This window comes from Marmota marmota, unplaced genomic scaffold (assembly GCF_001458135.2).
Source record: "Marmota marmota marmota unplaced genomic scaffold, marMar, whole genome shotgun sequence".
Lineage (NCBI taxonomy): Eukaryota > Metazoa > Chordata > Mammalia > Rodentia > Sciuridae > Marmota > Marmota marmota.
Window position 1 is genome coordinate 31139616 of NW_026000037.1, and position 12473 is coordinate 31152088.

General features: G+C 32.7%; 1 protein-coding gene across 1 annotated transcript in view; it reads right to left on the minus strand.

Moving 5' to 3' along the window:
• Positions 1 to 12473, minus strand: part of Lrp1b (LDL receptor related protein 1B) — a 1807788-nt gene that overhangs the window by 1386270 nt on the left and 409045 nt on the right. The window lies entirely within an intron of this gene.

Here is a 12473-nt window from a genome sequence, read left to right on the forward strand (position 1 = left end):
ACACCCACATCCTACTCTGCTGAGCTGGTGAATGTTATCTTAATGGGGGGAAAATGATTTTTCAGATATAATTAAATTAAGGAAGTAGTTATAGGTGGATTATCTTAGATTATCTAGGCCAAAGCAATGAAATCACAAGGATTCTTACAATAAATCATGCAGGAAGGTCACATAGAGGAGAAGCTGCATGCCAAAAGCAGAGATTGGAGCAATGTGGCTTCAAACCAAGGGAAACTGGCAGTCTCCAAGATCCAGAAAACACAAGGAACAGACTGTCCTATGGAGCCTTCAGATGAAATGACCAGACGATCATTTCCATCTTAGCCCCAGTAACGGAAGACAAATACAATGTATTTTTTCCTTTTGCCATAAATTCTTCAATTCCCAGACAAATATGACATATAATATACTCTAATTGGAAAAGCATTGTTAAATTTGATAAGTAAATGCAGAATAAGTTATTTATCACTAGAATAAAATAACTGGAATATTAAAACAAGGTTTTCATTAGAGCTATAACTCTGAAATGTCATCCGAGGGACATTTTAGGGTAACTATATATTTTTCTGAATAATTTCTTTTAGCAAAGTAAAATACATTTTTATAGGATCAATCTCCTACATCTGGCTTTCAGACACTAAAATATGTTAACTGCTATATAAAAATAAAGATACATAAATCTCAGATACTTACTATATTTCACTTTAATTGATAACATAAGTACAGTAATATGTTATATTGTAGCATTTTAAGATAGGAGATGTAAATGAAGCAAAATGAAGTATTAAATATTTGGGCCATTCTAGTTTTAGTATTTAAATAAGTTGTAAATATATATATGTTAAAGACTATGTGTCATAGAAATTGTTGTGTGACATTCATACACACCTTATTGCTAATTCTAGCAATGGTCTACAACTCAAATATTATAGGGTATTTTAACAATAATCTCATGATCATGTAGATATCTATGGTAATTGTGAGCAATGGCCCACTACCATCAAAGTTTATAAAGGATTAGTTCTGTCATGCTGTTTCTGTAAATCGGGACTGAAAAGAACTTTTGTCATCATCTCAGATTTTATGTATATGGAGAGAGAGAGTAATTGCCTATATAGACAAAGAATATAATTTTCAATATATGAAAGCCCACTCCAGCTTTGATTAAATGCATTAATAACTATTTGTTCATTTTATGTTACTGGTAAATGAGAGAAAATACTCAGGAAAGCTTAGTTCTGAATTTTAGTGCTATTTGGTTAAAATCAGAGATGCCATTGTTGGGACAACACTGTCCACTAAATTCTAAACTATGCAGATAGAATTAATATGTTATCCACTCTTAATGAAAATATGACTTCACAATCATTACAATATTAAATTTCATAATAAGTCTATGAGCTTATAAGAAAATTATTCTGATTTTAAAGATAAATGTTTTTCAAATTTAAGAGAAAGTAATTGCACTACATTCTTCCTTAATTTACTTAAATAGACACAACTTCATCTTGTAGCTTTCACTAAAATGTGAAGTAATCAAAATATTTCACACTCATACACATTTGTTGTATTTTATAGTTGTTGGCCATTGACTATATAAAGTAAGTTGAATAAAAGTTTTATTTTTTAAGATAGAAGAGAAAAGTGTTAACAGATTGATAGCAAACTCCTTCTGTTCTGTTTCCATTTCATCCCTTAAAATATAATTTCATTTCTACCCTTGAGATATAAACCAAGAAGTGTCTTTCACCATGTAAAGCATTTTACCAGTTCTACAGGCTAGAAGACAGTTTGAAATGATCAATTCAATAAATTAAACTTCAATAGCAAGACCTCTAGTTTAGAACTGACCTGGCATATTCATAACTTATGGTTCAGAGAGCTAAAGCTTTGTTATAAAAATGTTTCAGGAATTTTGACATTTTTAAAATAGAAGCACTTGTCTGCTAGGTACTCTGTTGGGCAAGTTAACTATAAAAACATGGTCATGCAAACTTAATTTAGGAATTCCAAATTCTTTCCTGTCACTTTTCTTTTAGACACAAATATTTTACTTCAATTTGTACATATATATTAATACACACACACAAAATGTGTATAGCATGTATACACATTTATAAACATATATAAACAAATGGATAGCCTCACATGTATTATACATACATAAGCAAATACATGACAAGAATATAGCCTAACAGTAATAGCTAGCCCTTGTTAAGAATACAATGCAAAACCCTAGTGTCTATATACTCTGAAAGAATATAGCCTAACAGTAATAGCTGGCCCTTGTTAAGAATAAAATGCAAAACCCTAGTGTCTATATACTCTGAATGGACTTACATTTTTAATCTTTTAAAACAATCCTATATAGTATGTTCTATTACTGTCTCCATTGTATAAAGAAAAAATATCTAAGACATAAATGTTATATAACTTTTCCAAAGTCAAATACAATGAAAATAGTGCTACTGAAATTTGAACCTAATAAACCCAAGGCCAAAATCTATCACCTAATCCTTACAAAAATAATGTAAGTGAAAACAAATATCTCATTTTGTAATTAAGGATATAATTGGTAAATAGCACTGTGAGAATTTCAACCCATATAATCTGATTCCAGAAACTAATCTTGTCTACTGCAGTATATTGACCTTTTATATATTTATCTTTTTAGAACCACTAAATATAGAAAGTTATTGTATTTATGTAATAAAAAAGGTTTCAAATTAAAGGCCATGAAAAGAAGTATGCTATCAAATACTTCTCCTTCCTTTACCTAGGATGGGTGGATAATGATAACATACTATTTCATTAAACGATTATTCATCTTCCCATTTCTTTTACAAACTGTAATACAAAGTATATGTCATTCAAGATCATTTCTAGCCTATCCATTATTTCCAATCCCTTTGTCTCACAATAAAATAATAGAATCAGCATCTACTGTAGATGTTAGAAATTAAAGTGCACCCACTTTTCGACCTCCTTAAGGAATTACCTGGCTCAATTACAGGCAATACTGACTTAGTTATCATTTTTTGTTATTGCCTTGCCTTGGTTTTTAAAGCCAAATTAGAATATAAAGATAAAATTCATTTTAGGTACTAATCACTGTTCCAGGCATTTTGCATGTTACCATTATTCTTCAAAATACAACCTAGCCAAAGAGATATTCTCTTTGAAATGACAGATAATTTTCCAAGGTAGACCATCAATAGTAAGGGGCAGGCTGGACCCGGTTTCCATTTCAGTTTGCCTCAAATCCCCAAAAAACAAATGCCGAATATTTTTTCTGATACATGGAGGGTCATTCATAGTGGGGTAGTGAGGGGGAGCATTGGAGGAATAGATGAACTCTAGATAGGGCAGAGGGGTGGAAGGGGAAGGGAGGGGCATGGGGTTAGCAAGGATGGTGGAATGTGATGATCATTACTATCCAAAGTACACGTATGAAGTCATGAATTGGTGTGAATATACTTTGTATACAACCAGAGATATGAAAAATTGTGCTCCATATGTGTAATAAGAATGGTAATGCTTTCTGCTTTCATATATAAATATAAAAAAAGACTGTCCTGTGTCCACATAATTACAGATACACAAACACACTCAAACACAATCAATTTTAATATATAGATAAATCTGAAAATTATATACACCTCAATCATAAACACATACATGAAGTATATCATTTGGTGTGTAATTATTACTGCTTTTGGAGTACACAACTCTTTATTATTATATTGTATGTGTTTCAGAGAAATTAGAGAAACAGAAAAATATTGTTAAACAGCTGAAAATAATTAAAATACAGATATAAAATTAGGTAATAGAATATTTTTCCTTTTTATTTTATGAAGGAATATTTGATATACATTTTTCATAATTTAGAATTTTTTTTGGTAAAGTTGTTTAATTTAGTAAACATTTAAATTTTAAACCAGTAGATTTTATACTTCATAAATGTCCACTGTAGTAATAGAAAAAGCATTAGTCAGCTGATGTATTTCTCAACCAGCTATGCAAATTTATTATGAAAATATCATTTGTCTCCAGTGTAAAAAGACTGATTAAAATGTAAATTTTCTATAAGATTTCTGATAGCCACAATAAATATAAAATATGGAGATACTAAAATCATTATCACTCATAAACACTTGGAAGACTTTAATTTTGAAAAAGTTATAAGTCTCACAATGTAAATATAGTAATGCAGTACAAAAACTGAATTCATGTCAATATTATTTAGCTACATTCTTTCCTGTTTTATACAGGCGATTTACACTTTTTCAAGAACTGCATTATCAATAAATTTCAATACGTAGCTTGAAGGTAAAAGTTTGAATTCCAACTGCTTTTTCAGTCATCTTCATCTGTCAAATATTTAGAACATAAATTAGGCTAAAATGATTATCTTGAATTTCCCTATGCTTATATAAGCATGCTGTTTCTCAGTTTTCCAATTAATTAAGTCCCTTTGAATTTTTTAGTCCATGCTGTGGTACAAGTGTCCCATATGTTCCAGTTAATTGCATTTGTACCAGAAAAAAAAAAAGCCACATCCATAAAGGGGATCGTACCTACAAATTTATACATAATTGAAAATACAAATAAATTGGTTATGAGGGACCATGTATTTTCAAAATCATTTTATATTTCAGTTTTATAGCCTGGTCTTTATGGAAGAGAATCAGGTAAAATTGAAGTCAACAGAAACAAACTAACAATGCTAGATAACAGTGGTATAGATTTGAATAGCTGACATCAATAACTAGAAATTCTACTCTTATGTTTGTAAATATCATAATTATTTATTTTACAAAGAATCTGGCAGAACTCTAACTCTGGAACCAAAATTTGTTATTGAGTTAGTGTCAATTTGTAATATAAAATATTGAATTCTAGAGACAAGCTTTCATCAAATAAGAATAAATAAATCTTTTCTGGTAGTTTCATTCTGAGTACATTAGCATTCAGGTACTTCTATCATACAAAATTAAATGGTGTATTCTTTCTTTCCTCCTCTTCCAGGGTGCCTGCCCTCTATTACAGAGAGTTTTTCTGTGAAGTGCACCGTGAGGACCACATGAGACATACAGAAGGATAAAAGATACACAGAGTGGAAGCAATTTAATTTAAGTTCTTCAGGGGAAATCCAATAATTTTTGATACTTGGACAGAACTAAAAATTGGGTATTATAATAGACTTGAAGAATATACCTCTGAGATAAAAGATAGGGAAACTTAAAAAAAAAGAGGGGGGAATTAATCACTGAAAGGACTTTGTTATTGTTGACTTCACCTAATAGATGACTTAGCAGGCACTCATTAACCTAGTCCATTTATACTCATATTAGATTCAGCTTAAAAATACCAACCAGCTAGACCAATTCCTCTATATTAGGAGGAGATGAATCTCTATAATGAATATTCAGTATAGCAGCTTAGGGAACTTGAAGTTTTTTCTAGTTTTTCCTCTAGTTTACTCCCAGAATTTATGGTGCTGAACTGTAGTGACTGTACACTGAACTGTCCTACTAATTAAATGGAATACCTTTTTTGCTCAAGTTTGTAGAAAATCAACGAAGCAATCAATCAGCCACCACACACACACACACACACACACACACACACACACACGAGAGAGAGAGAGAGAGAGAGAGAGAGAGAGAGAGAGAGAGAGAGAGCGCAACCAGAAAGCATTTTGCCAGATTCCTTGAGGTTTGCCATGGTATGCTTCCCTATCTAAAGGATTTTTTACTTTGGGGAAGTCAAAGAAAATACAGCAGTCAATTTACAGGTATGCACATGGTACACTTACATGTTACTTGGCTTACTTGATTTTTAATTATTACGTTTTCAGTTGCTTCCTTTTTATTTTTTTTTTTAAGCAACCTGGACAAACTTTTCCTGTTATGTAGCTTCTATTCTCTTTTCAAGCCCCATATTCAACCTGAATATCTTTTTCTTTTTTTCTAGAATCCTTTATCTATCCACCCCCTTGATCTCTCTACGTAAATATCACATAGATAATGAGAATCCAACATTATTTCTAACATGGAAGCCAGGACCATTTCCATAAGCCTGATCCTCCTCTTTTAGCTCATATTTCAGCAAGTATTATGAACACTTATTCATTTTCTCAACTGAAAATATTGTAATGTTCCTGACTTTCCACCCATTGCACCAGAAATCTTGTGACCCAGAATACTTACTCCCTCATTTTTGTTTCTTTTTATCACAGAGCAACTAATAGTAATTTTTTTTCTAAAATAAACCTTTGATAAACTCACTTCTCTACCTAAAAGCATCCAGTAACTACAATCCTCTCAGGATAAAATGAACGTGTACATCATGTTTGCATGGTTCTCTATGGTCTGAGCCCTTGTTTTCTTATCTCTCCTTATCTGTCCTTCTAAAATTCAAGTGCACTAAACTATGGTGACTTTTCCATGCTTTTGTCCACCACAGAGACACTATATAAACAGTTCCTTCTCCTTGTAACTCCTTTCCTGCTATCCTCTTTTCCACATGACTAATTTCTATTCACTATTTCAGCATGAGTTTATCATTGTTTTCTGGGAAAGCCTTCCTGACTTTCGGCTCTAGAGATGGGCTTATATTTTTATCTTACCTGTTCCCACTGCACCTGTCCTTTTCTTCTGCAGTATTTATCAAATTACTAACAACCAATTACAGTTTGTCAGGACTCAGTGCCAAATGCAAATGAGAGACCCCTTGTTCAAATTTTGTTAATAATTTTGAGAGGGTGACAGCAGAACCTTGATCAAGCAAAGAGCTCCCCTAAGTACAGGCCACTTTGTAACTGTGCGGGTCATATGTTCAGAGAACTTCCCGAGTATATTTTGTCACCTTTATCATAATCTATATTGCTTGTTCATTCCTAAGCTCCTAGAAATCACTCTGGTACCATGTCTTATTTCTGTCATTTCCTCAGAAATTAACATATTTTCCTTGTCCATTATAAATACTCAAAAAGTATCTGTTGATTCAATTCTCCATTCTGAGAAAGAAAATCTCAAGGTGGTCATCAGTTTTTATCAATAACACCTAAAAAAATGAGATGTTTTATCCAGATATAATACCAAATTTGGGGACTTCCAGGGCTAGGATTAAACTGAAGCTTCTTCCAATTCATAACTATCCCTGAAATCATTGAGGTTAGTAATTAAAGTATAGGTGATAAAATTAAACATTCTTTTATAATAGCAATCATTAAAATATAAATATACAATTTATTTATAACAAATTTACATAATATAAATTATAATGAACATTATACTTCTTCCCTGTATTTTTAGTGGAATAGGGAAATTACTGTGTTGGCTAGTGAGCCTCGATGGACTTAATCAGTACAGTGTCGAACACACTGTGTGTGAACTTCCAAAGAGTACTGGATTTAGCTTTATATCAGCCAATAATTTGACTTTCTATTTAGTCTGAGTTTATTCCCTAATTTATTTTTTACATGAATAAATTAATCCTAAAGGATTCATGTTAACATCTTTTCCTAAAGAACTCCTACAATTTTAGATTCATTCTGCCCTTCTCAAATTCCCTTGATCTGCTCCAAATACCTGTTCAATCTCAACCTGGACCAAAAGAGGAGAATTATGCAAATGTTGAATGCAGCACTCACTGAAATGTAAATTCCTAAGGTAAGGAGCCAAGTTATCCACTCCCCCTCCCTCTTTTCCTCTGTCCTCCTCCTCCTCACTCTTTTCCTCTCCCAGCCTTCCCTTTCTCACCTGTAGAATGGCATATTAGGATTCTGTGACTTCCTTGGTTCTTTCCTGCCTGACCATTCTATCATGTGACATTCAGAGCAGAAAAGCCTTGGCCTTGAAGCAGAACTCAGAAAAATGGAAGGGAAAGAGGGAGGCACACAGCAAGGTCCACAGGGTACTACAGACAAGCCTGCCTTACCAACTGAGTCATCCCCCAGCCAGCCTGTCTTGAGTGCTCAATGTGCCAAGCTTTGTTTTTAAGAGATTGAGCATTATTGACCACCCCCACCCTCCACAAACCTACTCTCATCCTTATCTTAAAGATATGGAAAATTCAATTTCATGACTAGCTATGGATTGATTCAGACTTTAAAATTATTTGGTTTGATTTCATGCTTGTCCTGGGTCCACATAGTTAGGAAATACCTAAATTTGCATCCTGAAGATTTGGTCTCATTAAACTGGATTGTTAAGGAAAAAAAGAATAGAGGAAAAAAAGAGAAAGAAAACAACACAATCTTCTCTTTTAGACAACTTTGAGGAACAAGTGGTCTCTTTAAGAAAAACAATGAACTTAAAGATATAATTCCCACAAAATTTGGACAGGAAAGGAGAAATTAAATGACAACAGATGAGAAGAACATCTTGTTACTTCTTTTCTGGGCCTGATATTCCTGCAGATGATTGCATCCCATCTCTGTCTCAATTTTCTCATTGAATACTTTTTCTCAGGCTGTGTTCTGCACACTCATCATGTTTGCGTTTCCTTTTGATGGCTTCTTTTTTAAATTCCTTACGTCTCTTTTCAGCTGACTGAATAACTAAAATGTCATTACTCCAAGTTCTCTATTCAATAATACTTTAAGAAACAATGTTAAATTATTTAATGACAGCATTGTCCACAATGAGCTGTTGTCTCCTCATTTGCACCACACAAATAGTCCCTCCTGGTGTGAATTTTATTTTTCTCTATACTTATCCATATTGAGTATAATTTTCTACAGCTGCTCTATTGACCATTTAACCTTTCTTAGATTTAAATATGATATCTCATATGAGAGGATATATAATAAATAAAAGCAATTTGGCACTTTTCTAATGCCTTATGGGGTAAATTTATTGATTTTTTTTGTACCAGGGATTGTACCTGTACCAGTGACACTTAACCACTGAACCAAACCCAACCCTTATATTTATATATATATATATCAATTTTTTTTTAAAATTTTGAGATGGAGACTTGCTAAATTGCTGAGGCTGACTTTGAACTTTTGATCTTCCTGCCTCAGCCTCTGGAGCTGCTAGGATTATAGGTATGCACCACCACACCCAGCTATTGTATTCTTTATAAAGACATAAAGACAAGTTTGATTCTGTCCTCTCAGTAATCATCAGATAGCCTAACACGGATCATGTCTGTTGTTTAAAGAGTCATTGTGAATTGTCTAATATTAGTAATAATAATAATGTTATCAGGTGCTGTCATAAGACCACTCTACTCATTAATTTCTCTTCAACAAATATATGAAATAGGTCTTGATATTGCTACTCCTGAGACTGAGGAAACTAAGGCTTACTGGCTATATAACCTGGCACAATCATACCTTGAAGCTGTGATTTGAACCAGATCTGTCTGATTTCATCGAGATGTTATTATAAATAAATAATTGCAACTGGCCTAAACAATAGCCACCTCCTTAGCCATCCTTACCACAAGAGCACCTTATCCACCTAATAATTGTAATGAATGCCACTGCAAATATTTTAAAAACTGAAGTCCTAAACAACACAAAAATACACTGGTCTTGGGCAAAAGTCTGTTGAAAACATTGTAAACCCAGTCAATCCAAAGTCACTGTCAAATTCTAGGGAAAACTAGCTGTAGCATGCAAATTATTTTGCTTATTTTGCACTATTAATAGACTACTTCTGTCTTATGATAAAGATTCTGTTTATGAATTTAAATAACAAATGAGAGAGTACTTTAGTTCTCCTCAAACTATGTGAATTTTCACCTTGTGGGAAAAACATCTTATATATGGTATCTCAAAATTGTGTTCTTTATAAATCTATAACTCCTGATTGACCTCAGCCCTCCCTTTTGTAGGTATTAAGACATATCCCCAGGCCTTTTTTATTTTGAGACAGGGTCTTGCTAAGTTACAGAGGCTGGCCTGGAACTTGAGATCCTCCTGCCTTAGCCTCCAGAGTCACTGAGATTATAGGTGTATGCCACCATTCTGTGCTACAAATGCCCTTTAATAGATTTTTAAAATAAATTTCCCCTCAACCCCTATTGAGGCATCAAACCCAAAGTCTTGTACATCTGAGGCAAGCACTCTCCCACTGAGCTGCATACTCCAGCCCAAGTTTTTTGTTGTTGTTAAATAAGAGAATCTGAATCAATGTCTATTTGTGTCAGCTTCTAAAACTTTATTAATGTTTTCTTCCTCTCTATAGCCCTAACCCTTAACAAAAAACAAATTTCAACTGAAAATAGGTTTAGAGTAGGAAATTTAATATTTTAAAAATAAATTCAGAATCAAATATAAGGTGCTTATTTGATATTTAAAATAGATATCTAAACCCTTATTAGAGGCATCAGTCATAATAAAAATGGAAATTTCATTGGTTGCTTTTAGTAATTTAAATAATCTCCAACAATATAAATTTCTCTCATGTTCTTTTTTCAACTTATTTTTATATTATTGTGTTTTAAATAAGAATTTCATCTTCTTTTTATTATATCTGTATCACCATTCTGTTTATTTTAAATTATTAATGAGGCCAATTAAAGACTCAGAATTCTGAGTTTTGAATACCAGATGTTTCACAAAAAACATACATATATGTACACAATCATGCTACAGCTTTCCATTTTGAAATTTTAGAAGACAAGTACAATATAATACATCAAACTCACCACCACTTCTCAGTAGATAACTTGGAGGAACCACTGCAATAATTAAGCAGCTGGTGAGACTTCAATTATGAGGAATGATCAGGGTATTAAATAGATATAACAGCTTATTAACAACTAACTGAGAAGGGATACTATTGTCCTATTTGAATAATATGTTTAAGGTGGAAGCTAAGAATTTATCATGCAGTAACCTGCAATAGTATTGAGAGTAAATATGCAGAAAAAAATCAATAAAATAATTTTATGATAATTTTTTGTGTGTTTTAGAATTGTCCTTATGCAAACTACAATAAATTCATCCAGTATTTAGTCTGTGTCAGTTTTATAAATTTCAAGGGCAGGTATTTTTATAAATAAGTCTAACATGCTCTTTTCTTCCTTTTGGTAACCAGAATTGCTTAAATGTTAAACATCATTTTACCATTTCTGTTTGTTTTATTTTTTAACATGACATTTTCCACTTTCAAGATCAGCAATGTACAGTTGATAAAAACACAGTCATTTCATTTCTACTTCATTTTAGTGAAACAAAAATAAACTCAGTAATCAGCATAAAATTTGTCACCCTATGCACTTTAACTTAAAAATGAATGTGTACTAGCTGGACTATTAGCTAATGGTTTGTAAACCAAGGATCATAAAACACAGTAAGTCACCGAATCAGTGCAGCACTGCTGTCTCCTAGGTATAGGTTGCTGTTAGGTTCAATCTCATTTACTCTCTCTGTTAATGTTCTGGAAAGAGGTAATAAATATGACATTTGTTACATTCATATTACATTGAAATGTGTATGAAGAATGAGATTCATTGCTTTCCAAAATACTAGACTACCTGAAGAACTACTGGGAAGTATGTATAAAGAGCTAAATAGAGAAATAAATGACAAGCTAGGTGTTTTCCATTAAAAAAAATGATGGCAAAATTGGTAATGTCATTTGGGGCTTGTATGCCAATTGCTTCCAAGATCCCTTGAGTTCCATTGGTAATGTTGCATGTAGCACTATTCAGTCACCTGAACATCAAACGTGCCAAAAAAAAAAAAATCAAGACAATAAGATAACAGAACTACATATTCTCCTCTGCAAGAAATATTGGCACCATTTACATAGAACTGACTATAAATGGCATTCAGAACCAGAAATTTATATGGCAAAACCCACCATACATAAGCAAAATAATCTTGTATGCCTTCAGTGACAAATATTGGTGATGCTGATGACTAGATTTGTTTTTAGTTGTTCTACCCTGGTTCTGTGATTCACTGCCACCATCTGTTCATGATCAATGAAGTCCAGGTATGGAGGTAGCAGTTATAGATGAAGAGCTCTAGTGTATCTCTTTGAAGTAAAGGTTCTGCTTCTCTGGAAAAAGTCTTAAAAGGTGAGTTCCTGCAGGAAAATATTCTTACATTGTGTCTACATTCTCAAGCTTAAACTTTTTTTTTTTTTCCCATAGGAAGCATTTTTGATTCAATCGAGAAGTATCCTTGTGTGGTTTGGAAGCTGCTACATGCTAGAAAAACAGTGGTGAACAAGAAAAATGAGGATGCTGTTCACATATCTTTTTGCCTAGTGGGAAGTTTAGACAATTAAACAAAGGATAGCAATAAAGAATGATGAGCACTGTATCCAATACTGGGAAATCCCATGCAGCAAGTTGGCATGGAGAATTCAAGAATTAAGGAAAGGCCTTACCTAGAAAATTGCAATGAAGCAGAAACCAAAAGAGTTCCCAAAGACAGACTCAAACATGAAAACTGTGATGGAGCTTACTAAAAAAAAAAAAAAAAAAAAAAAAAAAAA